The sequence below is a fragment of the Silene latifolia genome, chromosome 11 (genome assembly GCF_048544455.1).
Source record: "Silene latifolia isolate original U9 population chromosome 11, ASM4854445v1, whole genome shotgun sequence".
Lineage (NCBI taxonomy): Eukaryota > Viridiplantae > Streptophyta > Magnoliopsida > Caryophyllales > Caryophyllaceae > Silene > Silene latifolia.
The window spans coordinates 193171582-193189885 of NC_133536.1; the positions used below are offsets into that span (position 1 = coordinate 193171582).

The 18304-nt window shown below is 37.4% G+C and overlaps 1 non-coding gene across 1 annotated transcript; it reads right to left on the minus strand.

The window, feature by feature from the left end:
- Nucleotides 1-4716: 4716 nt before the first annotated feature.
- LOC141615527 (small nucleolar RNA R71) lies at nt 4717-4823 on the minus strand. Its single transcript, XR_012529944.1, has one exon. It is a non-coding gene; the product is annotated as a small nucleolar RNA R71 (small nucleolar RNA).
- Between the last annotated feature and the right edge of the window lie 13481 nt (nt 4824-18304).

Sequence of the window (18304 nt, forward strand, 5' to 3'; positions counted from 1 at the left end):
CCTAGCCGGGGCAGCCTCAACCCGAAAGTGAGTAAACACACACTACATTACCATAAGGTAATGTCTGCCTCAACATATAGTTGATTAATATCCACCAGATGGCATGTAGACCAATCTGGGGCCTACCTCGAGTAAACACGATAAAATATCGTCTGCCAGAATAAATCTGTTCAACCACTCCACATTACTATAAGTAATGTCTGCCAGAATAAATCTGCTACTACTACAACAATACTCCACCACAATTTAACCAACATATACAATATAATTCTCCCTTCCAACAGTTACGATTATAATTAACGAACACAATTCTCATATGATCAATTCATTTTAATATAAGTCATCCAATAAACCAAATATTATCGAGTAAGAGTTGAGTAGGATTTATCCCTACTTGGCAAGCGATTCCAATTAAGCAGCTTAAGCAATCCAAATAATTAAAGCAATCCAAATATAATTCTTCACAACCGTCACCTAATCAAAATATCATAATTCAATTTAATTTAATTATTTATTTATCCCGTTTAGTATATAAATTATTCAAATCAATTTATTTATTATAATTATTACGGTAAACCCTCTTACAAAATAAACCCGAGTCACCCGAATATCCAAGTTAAAACCCGATTACAAACAACCCAACCACACCCATTACACGGTTTTAAGCCGTGTTCAAACCACCCCATAAACATCCCTCCATAACGACACCACAAGCCACCACGACCACCGCCCTACCTCGACACCCCCAGCCTGCAACCCCACGCATCCAACTCATCCCTAACCACCAGCTAAACCACCACCAACAACCCACAAACCCACGCCCTAACACACGACACCAACCGCAACCCCCTTCAACCCGTGTCCCAAAACAACCCAACCCCGACAACCACACCCAACCTCACCACCTCCAGCCACCACCATTCTCACCCCTAGTCCACGAAGATTCTAAAGCTACCCTTCAACCTCACTCACAGTCAGAAACGCGACCACGATGCTCGTCTTAAACAACTGCGTCAAAACCCCGGCTCTCCCCTGTTTTTTGCGATTTTTGGCCACCACCCGCACAAACCACCACCTGCCACCCAGACACCACCACCCTTACCGCCCATCGTCCACCATCACAACCAACCCTTTCCCAGGTCACGACGGGTCAAAATAAGGGCTCAACTACCCATCCAAAACCCACGGTCACACCCGCAGCACCCCTCCTGACCAGCCATCTTTAGCCGCCTCAAAACCACCCCAACCCTAGTCAACGACGGTCAATAATGGTCAGGTATTAATCTTGGCAGTCCAAGGTTGCTCTAGGTCCAAATCCCGAGTCCTATGGTGGTCTAGTTATCTAGTTATAATATGCTAAAGTATATACATAAGATGTTCTGAAATATTACCTTGACGCGATTAATTGGTTTTGTTAATTCTTCTTCTTTCCGTCTCCTAAAGCTCCTCCTCTTTAATTTGTGATTTATTTCTCAAATTTAATAGGGTATTTATAGTGTAGGAATATAGAGAATGCGAGGTCAATTAGGAAACTATATGATTTACCTTTTTCTAATTAGTATAGTAATTATCATTCTTATAATTACCATTATATTATTATTATTATTATTATTATTATTATTATTATTATTATTATTATTATTATTATTATTATTATTATTATTATTATTATTATTATTATTATTATTATTATTATTATTATTATTATTATTATATATGTTAATCTTACAATAATAGGATTTCCTCGTACAATATTTACTAATTTATTATTTGCCATAACTTATTATTATTATTATTATTATTATTATTATTATTATTATTATTATTATTATTATTATTATTATTATTATTATTATTATTATTATTATTACTTTTATATATTATTATTTCCATAATATATTATTATTAATTCCCGATATAAATCCTGATTACACTCACACCAATTTAATAAATTTTGGTCCAATTAATCAATGGCACACGGCCCAACACTCGATTATTAGCTAAGCCCAATTCCCGACTTGAATTATTAATTTATTAATTAATTAACGTCTTACTTGTATTTATTATTAGAAATGTCTTTAATAAATTATTAAATTACATAAAATATTCTTATAAATTATTATTAAAATACGTGGTATTACAGTTCTGCTCCGCCGTCAATAACCAGCGGCGAACTCGACAACCACCTGCTCGTGTTCACGCACCTGCATCAACAACCAGCATCAATTCGCATCATCAATTGAATCACCAATGATGAACTCGAAATCGAAATCCAGTCAATTGGAAACAAATTGTGCTTCCCAGACGGCCCACCGTCTACCTCCTACCCAACCGGCTAGTAATACGCAAAGAATTGACTCCACTTTCCAGAGAACTCCCAGCCGGCCTTGTCACCGGTGGCCGGTCAACCGGCTCATAACATAAATTGTATCACATCGTGCTTTCCAGACGGGTACCTGTCTGCCGCCCCTCGACCGGCTCCCACCACCTTCAATACTATCCTCCATTTTCCAGAGAGTGCCCAGCCGACCTTGCTGCCGGTGGCCGGTACCCCGGCTCCCAACCCATGAGATCTATTGTTTGGTTATTTAAGTCGTGTCTTTTGTATTGTGAGAGTCGCGTGTTTTGTCTTGTGAGGTGATTGAGTGTATTATTAGATTAATATTAATATTAATATTAATATTAGCATTAATATTAGCATTATTATTTGTATTATTAATTAGGTAGTATAAAAAGGAGACCTTACACACATTACATGAAGACACTACCTTTAATTAGACTAGAAAATTAGACTAGATTATTATTCTCTCTCAATATTGTAGAACCCTAATATTTCAGCTCTCATTTTCATTCAATAAAAAGTTGTAATCTTCCTTTAATTAATAGTTTAATTCTTCTTTAGTTCATCCAAGTTCTTAATTTCTCAATAGTTTACATTTAATATTTGGGTTGTAATTGGAAGACAAGAAGAAATTCATCTTTCATTATTATCCAAGTTTGTTCATTTCCTCTTAATTGGTATAATTCTCATCTTTTGTTTACATTTACTTCATTTGTTTACATTTCTTTTGTTGTTTAATTGTTATTCACTCAAAGTTACAATCTTTATCATGTTTACAATGTTTACTTGTGTGTGGTTACAATTTGTTGTTAATTTCTCATCCATGAATATGTGTGAGTAGTCTCCTGTAGAGTTTAGGGGGATCTTGGGTCATTAATGGGTGTAAAATTGGGTTATTAACATTTGGAATTGGGTGATTACTTGGTATTTACTTTCATGCATATGAAGTGCTCGATGAAATGTTTGAACGAAAGTTTGAGTCTTTTATTAGCACGTTTAACTTATCTTGGTGCATTATGCTATTGGATGGTCTTTATGCTATGATTAGTAGATCGATCGGTCTTGTTCTCATTCATATTAAGTGTTCGTAGAATCGTTTGAATGAAAGTTTGAACCTTTCTTTGACATTTTTTGCTTGTCTTGGTGCTTATGCTATTGGAAGGTCTATATGCCATGTTAGTGTTGAGTTCATCTTAATTAAGTCACAACTTGTTAATGAACTTAAGGTGACTAGGAAATTAGTCTTAATTCCTTGATCATTGTCATCACCCATATCTTGTTTTAATCTTGTTTTATGCCCTCCTACCCAAGTGAACCCGAAGACTCTAGTTCTCCCATTAATTGAATACAACTCCATTTAGTTTAATTTTATTTAACTCGTTTGCATCTTAGTTTAAAATTAATCAACCTCTTACATTTGTTTGACTAAACTAAAGACTTAAACAAACCAAGTATCTAACCCCCGCCATCTTTTTGTTCGACCCCGATTAAATACTACTTTTTAATTGGGTTTTATAAATAGTTTTTGATTGGGAAATGACGACAAATCCTTATATCAAAATGGCGCCGTTGCCAGGGATGGCGTTAGGTTATGCTTAGTTAGTTGAAGTTTCTAGCTTTAGTCTTTAGTTGTTGTTTGCTTTTGTGTAGTTCGTGTGCTTCTTGTAGAGTGTGTGTGATTTTTGCCTTACTCTAGTGTGTAAAAGCACTAGGAGTCTTACGGTTTATCAAGTTGTATGCCTAGGAGGCACCACCAAGCTTTGCTCTTTGACTCCGATCCCGAAAGGCTTTTTAGAGCCTTAAGGAATAGGACCATTGCAAGGGTTAGAACCTCTTCTCAAGCAACCATAAACCAAGCAAATTCACCCACCCAACCTCTCATTGAAAACACAACACAACAACAACCAAACAACACCATTGAGCCTTCAATAGAAAATCCATTTCACAACTTCCAATTTCCAAATAGCCCACCTCAAACACCACCCCCTCATATACCAAATCCACCACCACCAATGGCTTTACGTGACCATAACCGTCCTAACCACAATGATGCTTGTGACCCAATTAATTTTGGCGCCTTGGCTCCCAACAACTTTGAGATGCACCCCGCCCAAGTGGGGTTGATTGAAAAAGATTTGTTCGGGGGACACATTGAAGAAGATGCTCATGCTTACCTACGAAAGTTCAAGAGAAAGGTCTATATGATGAAGAAGAACGGGGTATCCTAAGATACACTAACGATGATGTTGTTCCCATTCTCCTTGATGGGTAAGGCGGACCAATGGTTGAATGTTCACCCTCCGGACACATTCACAACTTGGGACGCTTTAGCCAAGGCATTCATGGCCAAGTACTATCCATCATCCAAGACCGCCATGCTCCGAAATGAGATTCACACTTTTCAACAGGAGGATGGAGTATCCTTGGGTGAAGCATGGGATAGATATCAAGACCTTATTGCTAGTTGCCCTCACCATGGGATTCTGGATTGGTATGTCACACAAACCTTCTTCCAAACCTTGTTGCCAAGAACAAAATAAATGGTGAATGCCTCCGCGGGAGGGGGATTCGATCATTTGGGTGATGAGGAAGGCACTACTCTAATCAAGAAAATGGTAAACTCCGAGGCAAACTATGGCATAAGAGTGAATGTCTTGAGAAGAAGTAAGCACCCTCCCGAATTCTTAGTGAATGTGGAGACTAATGCTAAGCTTGATATGCTCACCAAAAAGCTTGAAGAGTTGAGTAAGAAGAAGCAAGTGAACCAAGTGAATCAAACTACCACTTCTCATGGACCATCCATGGAGGAAGTGATGCAAAGATCAACATGTGAGTCATGTGGAGGGATGGGTCACGCTTATGAAGTATGTGCAAATAACCATTACAACAAATTTGATGGGAACAATGTGCAAGAGGTGAATGCTTTCCAAGCATTTAACAATTTCTCCAACCGTCCACCTAGGTCCTCATTCAACAACAACCAAGGATCCAACCAAATATTTGCCAACAACCTCAAGCATACCAAGATTATGAAGGTAACCAAGGAAACCAAGGTAATCAAAACTTTTACCAAGGAAACCAAGCCAACCAAGGGTTTGGTCAAGGATTCAATCAATGGAACAACAACAATGGGTTCAATCAAGGATACAACAATAAACAAAGGTACAACCAAGGGCAAAATCACGGATTTAACCAAGGGTACCAAGGGAACAACAAAAATTCCAACTTTAGAGATCAAGGATATGACTTTCCTCCTCCAATTTCCAACCAACCTTTCAACCAAGAGCCACCACCCCCAAGCTAGTAATTCCATGGGAGATGATAAATATGACAACTTGGTGAAGTTGATAGGAGATTTGGCAAGTAATACACAATAACAAATCAAGCGTCTTGAAGCTAAAAGGGCTTCCCAAGCTCTCATGAGTTCTCAAAAACCACCGGGTGTATTTCTAAGACAAGGGCAAAATCCAAGGGACCCTATGAAGGCAAAGGAAGTTAATGCTATCATGGTTGGAGTTGAAGAGGAAAAAGAAGAGTCATTTGATTTGCCAAGTCAAGAGGAGTTATCATACACTACTCCCTTTTCCATGGCTATGGAAACATTCCAAGAAGTTGACCATGAGCCCGAAAAAGAGAGCATGGGAGATTATGTGCTTGAGCAAATAATGACAATTCATGGTACAAGATTGGATGTTGAAGTCGACCCGGGTAAGGGAGAGATGGTTATGACTACACCAACCACTATGAGTGAAGAATTTGTGCTTGAAGAAATTGTGGAAGCACCAAAAGTGATGGTAGAAGTTGAGAAGAACCCAGAAGAAGAAGAGATGGTGATGATAGAAGAACACTCTTTGGTCAAGCAAGAAGGGGCCAATGATAATTCAAGGTACGATAAATTTATGGACTTGGTAAAGAAAATGGAAACCTCCAATCCACCTTTGGTGGATATGCCTCATTACTCCGAATTCCTTGAAGGAGTCATTTCTAGAAGAGTGGACATTGGTGGACATGAGCTTGATACCTCAAGTGTGGAGTGAAATGTGGTCAAATCTAAAGAAATCCCCGTCAAACTTGATGAACCCGGGAGTTTCTCAATTCCTTATACCGTTGGTGACCAAAAGGTGGATAGTGCTTTGTGTGACTTAGGGGCAAGTGTGAGTGTCATACCACTTGCCCTTGTGAAGAGGTTGAATATTTCAAGCTTAGCCCGCACTTCCATTACAATCAAACTTGCCGATGGAACAATCAGGTCTCCAAATGGAATTCTCAAGGATATCATGGTTCAAATTGGTAAGCTTTCAATTCCTACCGATTTTGTTGTGTTGGACATCCCTATGGGAAGACACTCTCATGTCATTCTTGGTAGGCCATTCTTGGCCACGGGAGGAGCCATCATAGATGTTAAAGAGGGACAATTGTCATTCAAAGTAGGGAAGGAAAAAGTTGAATTCAAGCTACCACATGCTTCAAAGAAAACCGTGATTCAAAACATGTTTGCCGTGGAAACATTAGAGCTCCATAAGAATGAAGATGAGAACATGGAGCTCTTAATTGCTTGTGAGCCGAAAGTTGATGATGAGTTCCCGGCTAAATTCCTTGAAGAAGAAGTGAATGCTAAGGATAAGTGTGGGGAGAAGGGCAAGACTTGGGAAACCGAGTTTGATTCTAGCACCAATGCCCCTCTAAAATCAAACCCGGGAATTGAAAAGAAGAAGCCAAAAAGATGGAGGAAGAGATCGAAAGGAAAGAGGGTATGTAACCCTAGTGTTGACAAAGAGACTAAGGAAAAGCTTGAAGAAGAAATGAACCGAAAATGGCAAGAAGTTCAAGATGCCATGGGTAAGTTGCATGATTTGATGATGAAGAACAAGGGTTCGTGTGTTGTTAATTCTTGTGTTGAAGGAGGAAGGTTGGTGGGATCTCAGGACATTGACCCCGGTTGAATGAAGTCTTTGAATGGAGAGGTTTGGTGGAGTTACTTAAGAACCACCGCAATGTATATATTCTCTATCTCTTTAATTAAGTTTTTACCGCATTTTGCATTTAGTGACATGATTCGAAAGGGAGCTAATCTAAATTAGCTCTATTTGCATTCATATAGTATAGCTTGCATCGTATTTCAATATTGCATATAGGTTAGATCATGCATTGCGTACTTATATGAAAACCACTAAAAACATGAAAAAATCAAAAATCACAAAAACATGTATTTCATTTCCGAATTTCCTCCACAAATTTATTTCCATTGGAAATATGTAGATAAATAAGTGTGGGGAGGAAATTTTATCATTTAAAAATACCAAAAACATGTTATTTATTTTCAAATATTCAAAAAAAAAATCCAAAAAACATCTTCTTTAATTTCAAAAAATTCAAAAACCATCAAAAATATGTTGTTTATTTTTGATTTTCTCTCCCTATACTTTGTTCCATTGAGGACAATGTAAATTTCAAGTGTGGGGAGGGAAATATCCACTTTGTGAATATTGTCTTTATTTGTTCATATCATTATATACTTGTAAATTTAAGAAAAAATCAAGAAAATGTCTAAAAATATTGCATTGTATATATATGTTTGGCTAACCTTTGGCATATGCATTGACCATTTGAGGCAAAAAGGAGCTAGAAGTTGCTTGGTAAACTCTTTCTAATCTCTTACTCTTTTACCATTCTTTCTTTATATATCTTGCATATTTGAAGGAGGATGGGATTTTGTGCCTTGGATGTTCCGTTGGGGAACTTGTGGATTGTTGGTGTTGATGTGTTGCTAGGATTAGTCAATAATTGTTGCACGTCTTCTTTTGTGTCATTTTCATTTCTTGCATGTATTTGTTTCACATGTATATATGTGTTGCGTTTCCTTCTTGTTGCATTGAGTTTGTATATAAATTTTTGAACAAAATTTGGTCTAGGAAGGGAGCATGATACCCTCTATGATGATATTGTCTAGGTCGTGTCTTTCCCCTCCTAGTGGCTTGCACCTTGTGACCTCCTTGTTAGGGTATTTGCTTGCAAATACCCGGGAAATGAGGCTTGACCGAAGAGTATTGACCACCTTGTGAGACCATAAACCGTAGTCTAGACCTAGATTTCGACGTAGCTACTTACATGTGAGATTTAGTGCCTCCTTGGGACCGGTACATCCATACCCGGTCTCCCTTAGGTATGAGTAGGCTCCTTGCGTGGCATGTTATATCACGACGCACAAGCATGGCGTCCTTTCCTTTTTAGACCATGAGATGTTCATTTATGTGCATATTTTGAAACAATTAGTTGCATATCACTTTTTGAGCCTCATATTGCCAAATAAGCCTAATTTTTTGACCCATTAGACTAGGTCCTATTTTGCTAACCCCTTTTGAGCTTGAACCTCTCTTTTTGGCATCTACAAAACTAGCTACATACCATAAACAACCTTCCCTTATCAAGAAAATTGCTTACATGTTGTTGGTTGTATGAAGAAGGGTGTTTTGAGTCCTAGTTGATGATTTGAGTCGGAATAATTGCCTTCATTTGGTTGGTTTGAATAAAGAGGTTTTGAAAAAGAAAATAAAAGGAAATAGAAAAGGAGAAAAATGTAAGGAAAAAGAAAAAAAAAATTGCACTTATACTTTGTTTGATGAGAAAAAGCCAAGCAACACTCATTTCATCAATGGAGTAGAAAAAGGCGTTGCAAGAGTAAAAGGGCACTTGATGTTTTTCCTAAATGAGTCGGGTTTACACAATTTTTGCTTGATTTTGGCAAGCCAATTTCTTGTTAGGGTGTAGACGTTGCTCATTGGTTGCAATAAGGTGATAATTTTCGTGTTTTTGCAAAGTGAGTCGGGTTTGCACAATGTTTGCATAAATTCGGGAAACCAATTTTTGTTAGGGTGTAGACGTTGCTCATTTGTTGTAATAAAGTGGAAGAAATGGAATTTTGGCAACTTCTTGATGTGTACCTCCACATTTTTCCAAAATGGTGCTTGCACCAACCCTGTTTCGTCCTGTCACCTAGCCCCGCTACAACCCTTGTTTCTCTTTATGCATATTTTCCTTTTTTGCATCTCATAAATGGTCTTGTAGGAGAGGATTCCATGTTAGATTGCGGGCATGTCTCACGAGTCAAGTAGTTGAGTAATTTGGTTACTTTTTTGCACAAAAATCACCCGTTCTAAAAAGAAAATGAGAGACTAGTGAAAACCGTGAGGAAATCGGTAGTCTAGGTCCCCTTAGTCATGGGTCAATTTGGTCGAATCTTGTGTGTGTCATGTAAATCTCGAAGGTTAGGCTTTACTTCCTCCTTTCCCGCCTTTAAATTTGTTTCCTAGGCATTTGGTTGTTATATTGAGGTTGCTGGGCATTGACACCCCGCCAAGACTATGAAACGGTATCTCCCGACCAAAACCTTTAATCTTTCAAAACAAAACCCTCCGCTTAGATGAGGAAAGTGGTTTGACTTTTTGTAGATGCATCTATTGTTTGTTTCGTGCTTAAATGTTAGATGTGTCTAAATTTTCCGCAAGCCCCTACTTGCCTTGCATCGGAATGCATACCTCATTGTGTTTCGGTGTGAGTTGAAGGGGCGGAGAAGGCCCGTTAATTGTCTCTCATCGGATATTATTAGTTTATCTAGTCCTTTTATATTACGGGTCTTAGTTTATTTAATGAGCTTACTCGAGGATGAGTAAGGTTTAATTGTGGGGAGATTTGATGAGTAGTATTTTAGTCGTATTTTACCCCGCATTTATACCTTATTCCGACTCGATTTTGCGTGCTTAAATGATTAAAAGGCTCATTTTATTTACTAATTTATAATAATTAATCGTCTCAATTTAATTTAATTATTAATCGGTTTTAATAATATTAGTGTTATTATTGTTTTATTGTTCATAATTTGTAGATGAGGCGGAAAGTAAGAAGCAAATCAGGTCGAAACGGAGATGAGACGGGCCAAGAGCAAAGCGAGAATCAAATGAAAACCAAAATAAAAGTCAAAGGTTGACTTTGACCTTTCCCTTTCACCATCGACACCACCATACTTCTCTTCCTTCCCCTGCATTTCATCACACTCACCATTAAATCACCTCCATTAATAATCACCAAATTCAACCACCAATTCCACTCTCCTGCACCTCTTCCATTCATCATCAGTCCCGTCCAACTTCACCACGCATCACCAGCACCTCGCCTGAACTCAGCTGCAATAACCTGTCATCACCTTGCACCATCACCAAATTCAATCCCATTTCATCATCAACCTTCGACACCTCAATTAATCTCCACCACGACTCCAACCCAACTCCGTCTGCTCCTCTGACCTGCTCATTCTCACGCCACCATTTTTGCATCAAACAACCCGCAATCACCAAGCATCCCCAATCATCTCATCTCCAACAACTCCCCGTGTCCACTGCCTCACCTCAGACCCAGAACCATGACAGCCTCCACTTCTCCCCATAACCACCAACAGCTCAACACCACTGCTGCCCATCATCACCAACGGCAGCAACATCCCCTCTCCTCGGCTCATCACCATACACCAGTATCTCTGTTCTGCTCCGCCGTCAACAACCAGTGGCGAACTCGACAACCACCTGCTCGTGTTCATGCACCTGCATCAACAACCAGCATCAATTCACACCATCAATTGAATCACCAATGACGAACTCGAAATCAAAATCCAGTCAATTGGAAACAAATTGTGCTTCCCAGACGGCCCACCGTCTGCCTTCTACCCAACCGGCTGGTAATACGCAATGAATTGACACCACTTTCCAGAGAACTCCTAGCCGGCCTTGTCACCGGTGGCCGGCTAACCGACTCATAACACAAATCGTATCACATCATGCTTCCCAGACGGGTACCCGTCTACCGCCCCTCGACCGGCTCCCACCACCTTCAATATTATCCTCCATTTTCCACAGAGTGCCCAGCCAGCCTCGCTGCCGGTGGCCGGTACCTCAGCTCCCAACCCCTGAGATCTATTGTTTGGTTGTTTAAGTCATGTCTTTTGTATTGTGAGAGTTGTGTGTTTTGTATTGTGCGGTGATTGAGTATATTATTAGATTATTATTATTATTATTATTAATATTAATATTAGCATTAATATTAGCATTATTATTTGTATTATTAATTAGGTAGTATAAAAAGGAGACCTTACACACATTACATGAAGACACTACCTTCAATTAGACTAGAAAATTAGACTAGATTATTATTCTCTCTCAATATTGTAGATCCCTAATATTTCATCTCTCATTTTCATTCAATAAAAAGTTGTAATCTTCCTTTAATTAATAGTTTAATTCTTCTTTAGTTCATTCAAGTTCTTCACTTCTCAATAGTTTACATTTAATATTTGGGTTGTAATTGGAAGACAAGAAGAAATTCATCTTTCATTATTATCCAAGTTTGTTCATTTCTTCTTAATTGGTATAATTCTCATCTTTTGTTTACATTTACTTCACTTGTTTACATTTCTTATGTTTTTTAATTGTTATTCACTTATAATCTTTATCATGTTTACAATGTTTACTTGTGTGTTGTTACAATTTGTTGTTAATTTCTTATCCATGAACATGTGTGAGTAGTCTCCTCTAGAGTTTAGGAGGATCTTGGGTCATTAATGGGTGTAATATTGGGCTATTAACATTTGGAATTGGGTGATTACTTGGTATTTACTTTCATGCATATGAAGTGCTCGATGAAATGTTTGAACGAAAGTTTGAGTCTTTTATTAGCATGTTTAACTTATCTTGGTACATTATGCTATTGGATGGTCTTTATGCTATGATTAGTAGATCGATCGGTCTTGTTCTCATTCATATTAAGTGTTCGTAGAATCGTTTGAATGAAAGTTTGAACCTTTCTTTGACATGTTTGGCTTGTCTTGGTGCTTATGCTATTGGAAGGTCTATATGCCATGTTAGTGTTGAGTTCATTTTAATTAAGTCACAACTTGTTAATGAACTTAAGGTGACTAGGAAATTAGCTAGTCTTAATTCCTTGATCATTGTCATCACCCATATCTTGTTTTAATCTTGTTTTATGCCCTCCTACCCAAGTGAACCCGAAGACTCTAGTTCTCCCATTAATTGAATACAACTCCATTTAGTTTAATTTTATTTAACTCGTTTGCATCTTAGTTTACAATTAATAAACCTCTTACATTTGTTTGACTAAACTAAAGACTTAAACAAACCAAGTATCTAACCCCCGCCATCTTTGTGTTCGACCCCGATTAAATACTACTTTTTAATTGGGTTTTATAAATAGTTTTTGATTGGGAAATGACGATAAATCCTTATATCAATGGGTAACAAGTTACCTTGTGATCTCCTAGACATGCAAAATATCAAACAACTCGAAAACAATTAGAACAACCTTGAGGAGATTGACTTCCCCAAGGTAAAGAAAGACACAACTAAAAACAATTAATGAAAATCAAATCAAGTTAACACCATCCCCGGCAACGGCGCCATTTTTGGTGTCGGTTAAAACTCGTCGTCAAAAGCTACCTAACCAAAACAATATTTATAACTTCACAAACTACTCTTAGCAAAGAGGTAAGTAAACACTACTACAAAAACAGACAAAGAGGATGGTTCAAAACGTCCTTAAATCTTAAAAAAACCGTCCTAAAATCACCCGTCCTTGTAGCCTAAGAGGACGGTTAGAGTGAAGTCAAACCGTTCTCTTTTGTTTTTAAAAAGAGGACGGTTGTGGATTTAAACCGTCTTCTTTTCATTTACAAAGAGGACAGTTGCGCCTCTCAACCGTCTTGTTTTAAATTCATGGTGCGCGTAATTTTTGCGCCGAACTCTAGCACGCTTTCTCTTGGAACTGTCTTCTACACAGTTTTTTTGAAATGAAATTAGCGCGAATTTATGAATATTTCCCGCATAGTTGTGGCGCGCATTCATGCTCTTTGACCACTAGATTTATGAAATGGAAATTGTTTCATTCATACCCTATACGACAATAGTCGTATAGCTTAAACATTATATCCGGCTACATTTGAGCAATTCTTACATTTATACTCTAAATCCAACTAAACAAAACGGAATAAGGTTTGAACCTCTAAAATACAAACTATCAAGAATTGATATTTTAACACAAACACTAACATTAGTTGAGCCTAAATACTTTAGACGTTGCCATCAAATACTTGCGCCTTAAACTCCAATGCATATTTAGCCAAAATTGACCGCTTTTCATCAATTTGCTCAACCGAGGCCGAGTGTGTCTTTCGGGCTTTAATCATGAACTACATACAAAGTAACCAAAAAACACAATTAAAATTATTTACATATCAACACGTGTAATTTATATAAAATGAAGTTACGGTACCTTGCCATGGCATATACAACAATGGGACTGATACCACTATACCAGCTCACCAAAAAAGAAACTCAGGGAATGAATGTATCAGATACATAACCACATATCTTTAGTGGAGTACCTATTTATAATCTAAGGGACATATAAAGATAAGCAGGTTCACAATGTATAAGACAAAAACTCAGGGATCGCGTACAAAACAAAACTGGGATATAAATCAGACATTGAATATACCTTGTTGTTTCCATTCTTGGTTCTTAAGAGGAATGGATATAAATAAGACATTGAATATACCTTGCTGTTTCCATTCTTGGTTCTTAAGCGGAATGAAATCTGCAAGATTAAAGATATACTGCATCAGCAACCAACAACATTACTTAGTTAAGGTTTTCTCAATTCTGTTGTTTGCTTGGGTGAATGCCGAAACCTCACTCCTTCCCAAGCCGTAACTATTTTTCCTTTGAAACATGGAATGCCAGTTTTACCTGATTGTCATTTTTCATCCCCTTACCTCACTTATTCTTCAATTTGCAGCCTCTAAACATCATTTTACACCTTAAATAACCGTCTCATAACATATAAACTTGAACCGGAACCAATTTATTTAAGCTTATTAAAGACTTAAAATTACCTTAAATGAATTTTACTCATCTTGAGTTATCGGCTGGCACAAGTTTGGTTTTGTCCACTGGAAAGCCCCCGTCTCCTCATCATATTACCACTCACGGACTCAGGGGCGGATGCAAGATTTGAGTAAAAGGGATGGCACACTAAAAAAAATTAGAAAGCACAATACACAAATCAGTAAAATGTTTCAGTTGAATGCACAGCAAATTCCAAAACTTACGCAATTGCTACAAAACTTATAGCATCAGACATTGACCTCCATTTCTCTCCAGCGGCTTTCCCAACCTATTAACAAATGACCGACAAAAGCTGTACTCATTTTATAAATAATAGATCACATTAAAATCATGTGTAAATTCAAGAATGAAACGGGACTTATGGCAACAACAAGTTTATTATTGGGGTATTTTTGTTGATACTGAACTCGAAAATCCTCCCTATTATAGGCAAAACAACAATCATCAGAATCACATCAAGGAAACTAAGCACACGACACTCGACAGTTAACCAATAAGGGGAATAATGGGTCAACAAAGCGAAGATACATGAAAACAAAGAAGGCACTAGGTGGCCTCTTGAGCTTGTTAGGGTCCTCGGTCGGCATCCCCGCCTTCTAGCTGTACCTTTTTTCACAGCAAGCCTGAACAAAAATTCCGAAATCAATTGTCAGAATAATACAACTGTCACTCGAATACTAAGAGGTCAAGGTATAATGAATAAGTACTCAAAAGCAAACAATATCATGTATTCAATTCGCCCCCATTTTTTAAATCATTGGTGTCAATTAAATATACATAAATGATAGGTAAATCGAGAGGCAGAACCGTGCAAGAATCGTAGAGCACCTCAGATCTAAACCTCAACTGAATGATCAAAAGACTAAACACATGACTGAATTACAAATAAAGCATGCTAAAAAACAATTAAACATAAAATACTGAAAATCATAAATTCTGGTACCATTTTGACATCTTCATACCCGTCATGCTCCTCAGTATATAACTCCGGCTTTGGCTCTTCGTCCTTGCTTTTTTTCGAAACAGGTGGATGATTTGGTAGTCTATTTAACAGTAAATTAATCTAAATCAATAAAATATAAACATACGCAATACCTAATTAATTCAACAACCCAGCTATCAAAAGTCTGTAATATGATGATAATCAGTCGGTTAAGCAACATGAATAACATCACCATTAATTAAACGAAACTAGAAAAACAGAATGGCCAACAGAACAATCAAAAATGGCAAGTGAACAATCAACCATTAACCTTCAAACAAATTGCAACAGGAGTAATCAAGATAACTCTAAGTTTATTGTTGATAACAAGCATTACAAGTCTTAAAGATCATGGTTGCATCAAAGTAACAAATTCATACTCAAAAGAGCATTCTAACAGCAAAACAGAATTCAGGGCCCTGTTCTTTACATCATATCTTGAGCTACACTCAGTCATTCTTAATGTTCTTTATATTTTTGCAAAGCATGGAATGTTAGTTAAAACTGAGAGCTGGAATCATGCTCATAGCTTATGTGTATCTCGAGTTATAGCCTCTGCAAACAGACCCTGCAGGAGAATAGTCTACATCATAATTCTGACCTGAACTTACTCAAACTCATATATCTCTCAATTCAAGACATTTTCTTGCATGATTTCAATTGGAGAGTGTAGATAACTCATCTAGCTTCGATTTGGTATATGAGACACCTAGTGGTTCATCATGAGGCAATAGTTATAAGGTCTGCAAAATGTCCCTGAATGCTGAACTGTTACAGCATAGTTCAGCCTTGACCTGCTTGCACTCAAACGTACATAACTCATAATCCAGGAGGCCATTTCATGTGATTCCAATTGGAAATGAAAGCTAACTCATCTAGCTTTTATTTGGTACCTATGGGCATTATAATTCATTCTGAGGAGCACGATATGGTCTCTGCAAGCTGGGTCTAATGTCAACAATGCTATACATTGGTCTGTTTTATTATTCTCATTACAATCCGGAAAATCCTCACAAAGACAACCTTTTCCTTTGTTTGTTCACTGTTCTATTGCTCAAAGTTTCAGAATATTTTGTTCATAGTTGTCTTGTTTCTAAGCGACTCAAATTAGTCGTAATCTCAAGTTACATTCTTCACAAATGATAGAAGTAATATAATTTCCATAAATTGGCCACAACCAAATACTTACAAATCGAATCTAACACAAATTACACCATAATTACACTAACAACTTATAAAATTTATACCAAAAAAAATAAAATTACTCAAAATTTTAATTAATAACTATACAAATATATTAGCCAAAGTAGAAGACTAAAAGTTGTACCGAAAAGTGAAAGGCGGCGGGCCATAGAAGGAGACGTGACGCGGCGACAACGGACAACGTGTATAACCAGCGGCGACGTGTGCGTGGTGGTGAAAGAAAGTGTTTGATTGGTGGTTGGTGTTAGGGTGGTTTAGAAAAACAACAAAGCACGAATGGATGGAAGGTGGCAGATGGAATAGAACGATTGCGTGGTAGTTGATGGTGATGGGTTAGGGGATGGTGGTTGGCGTTAGGGTGAGGCACGAAGTACGTTAGGGTAGGCCAAGAGAGCAAGAATGTAAAATTTGATTAGTCGTAAACATTTGGGCGTGATGTATATGTGTCAGTTTGTTAGAAAGAGGACGGTTGATGTTGGAACCGTCTTCTATACTCACCTCTTTTTAAAATCAAGACGGTTGCTTTGACCAACTGTCCTTAATATTTATTTAACAAGGACAGTTCATTTAAACAAGCGTGATATGTATATGACGATCAAGGGCGCCAAAATTCTATGGATAGTAGAAGACGGTTTCGTGTCTAACCGTTCTCAAAAGGGCGTCCTCTTTGCCCAAATTTGTAGTAGTGAAAGGTCGGATCCCAAGGGACGTGTATTGATGTAGGATTTTCAATTGCAAATGGTTGTGTCTTAGGGTGTCACAATTTGGGTTGAGAAAGGAGATTAACTAAACTAATCAATAATATAAAAGCAAGGTAATAAAAACAAGCAAGGTAATTAAAATGAGATGTAAACAATTGATTAAAAGCACTAGGGTGTCATGGGTTTATAGAGGATTCATGGGAGTTGATCATACAAACATGTTCTCTACTAGATGCAAGCACTTATTGTTGTGATGAGATCGAGTTGGTATATAAGTTTACAATCCCTAAGAAGGTTTGGGTCCCGGAGCCGAATCGATTAGATTGTACAACACCTACAAGTCGACTTAGTCCTTCCTATCCAACTATATGCATGATCTAATGAGACTCGAGTTGGTGTATAAGCTTACAAGTCTCATTGAAAAGATAGGTGATGGGTAAAAAATGCAAGGATTCATAGGCTCGCATTTCATCAAACATAACATGTGCATAAGTTAAAATCACAACAAGCAAGCAAATTAATTATGAAAACATATTAGATTAAGCATGAATCAATCCCCATGTTGGTTTCCCCTAATTCCCCATTAACCCTAGTTAAGGAAACTACTCACTCATTATCAAGTTTAACATGCTAACAAGGTTGTCAATCATACTAGCAAGGCAAAACATGATGAATAAATGAAAATGATTAGCAATAATTAAACAAGGTTAAGAGAGAATTATACCTATGAAGATGATTCCAACTAATAAAGCAAAGAATAATAGAAGTACTTGATGATTGATGGAAGGTTGTCAATCCTCCAAATAAACCCAAATAATCTTCTAATTACCCAAAATAAATGAAGAACAATAGAGAAATTAAGGAAAGATTAAGTATTGAGATTTGTATTAAGACTAGATTAAAAGTTGATTACAAGATTAAGGAATGATTAAAACTTGATTAAGAAAGTATTAAGAGAGCATGCTAATCTAAGTAGTACAATGGGGTATTTATACTAAAGATTAGGTACAAGGATTAGGGTTACTAAGGGATTAAATGACTATTAAGTCCTTAAGAAAAGTTGAGGAAATGCTCCTCTCGAAGGAAATGAGCATCTCCGTTTTGCTAGTCT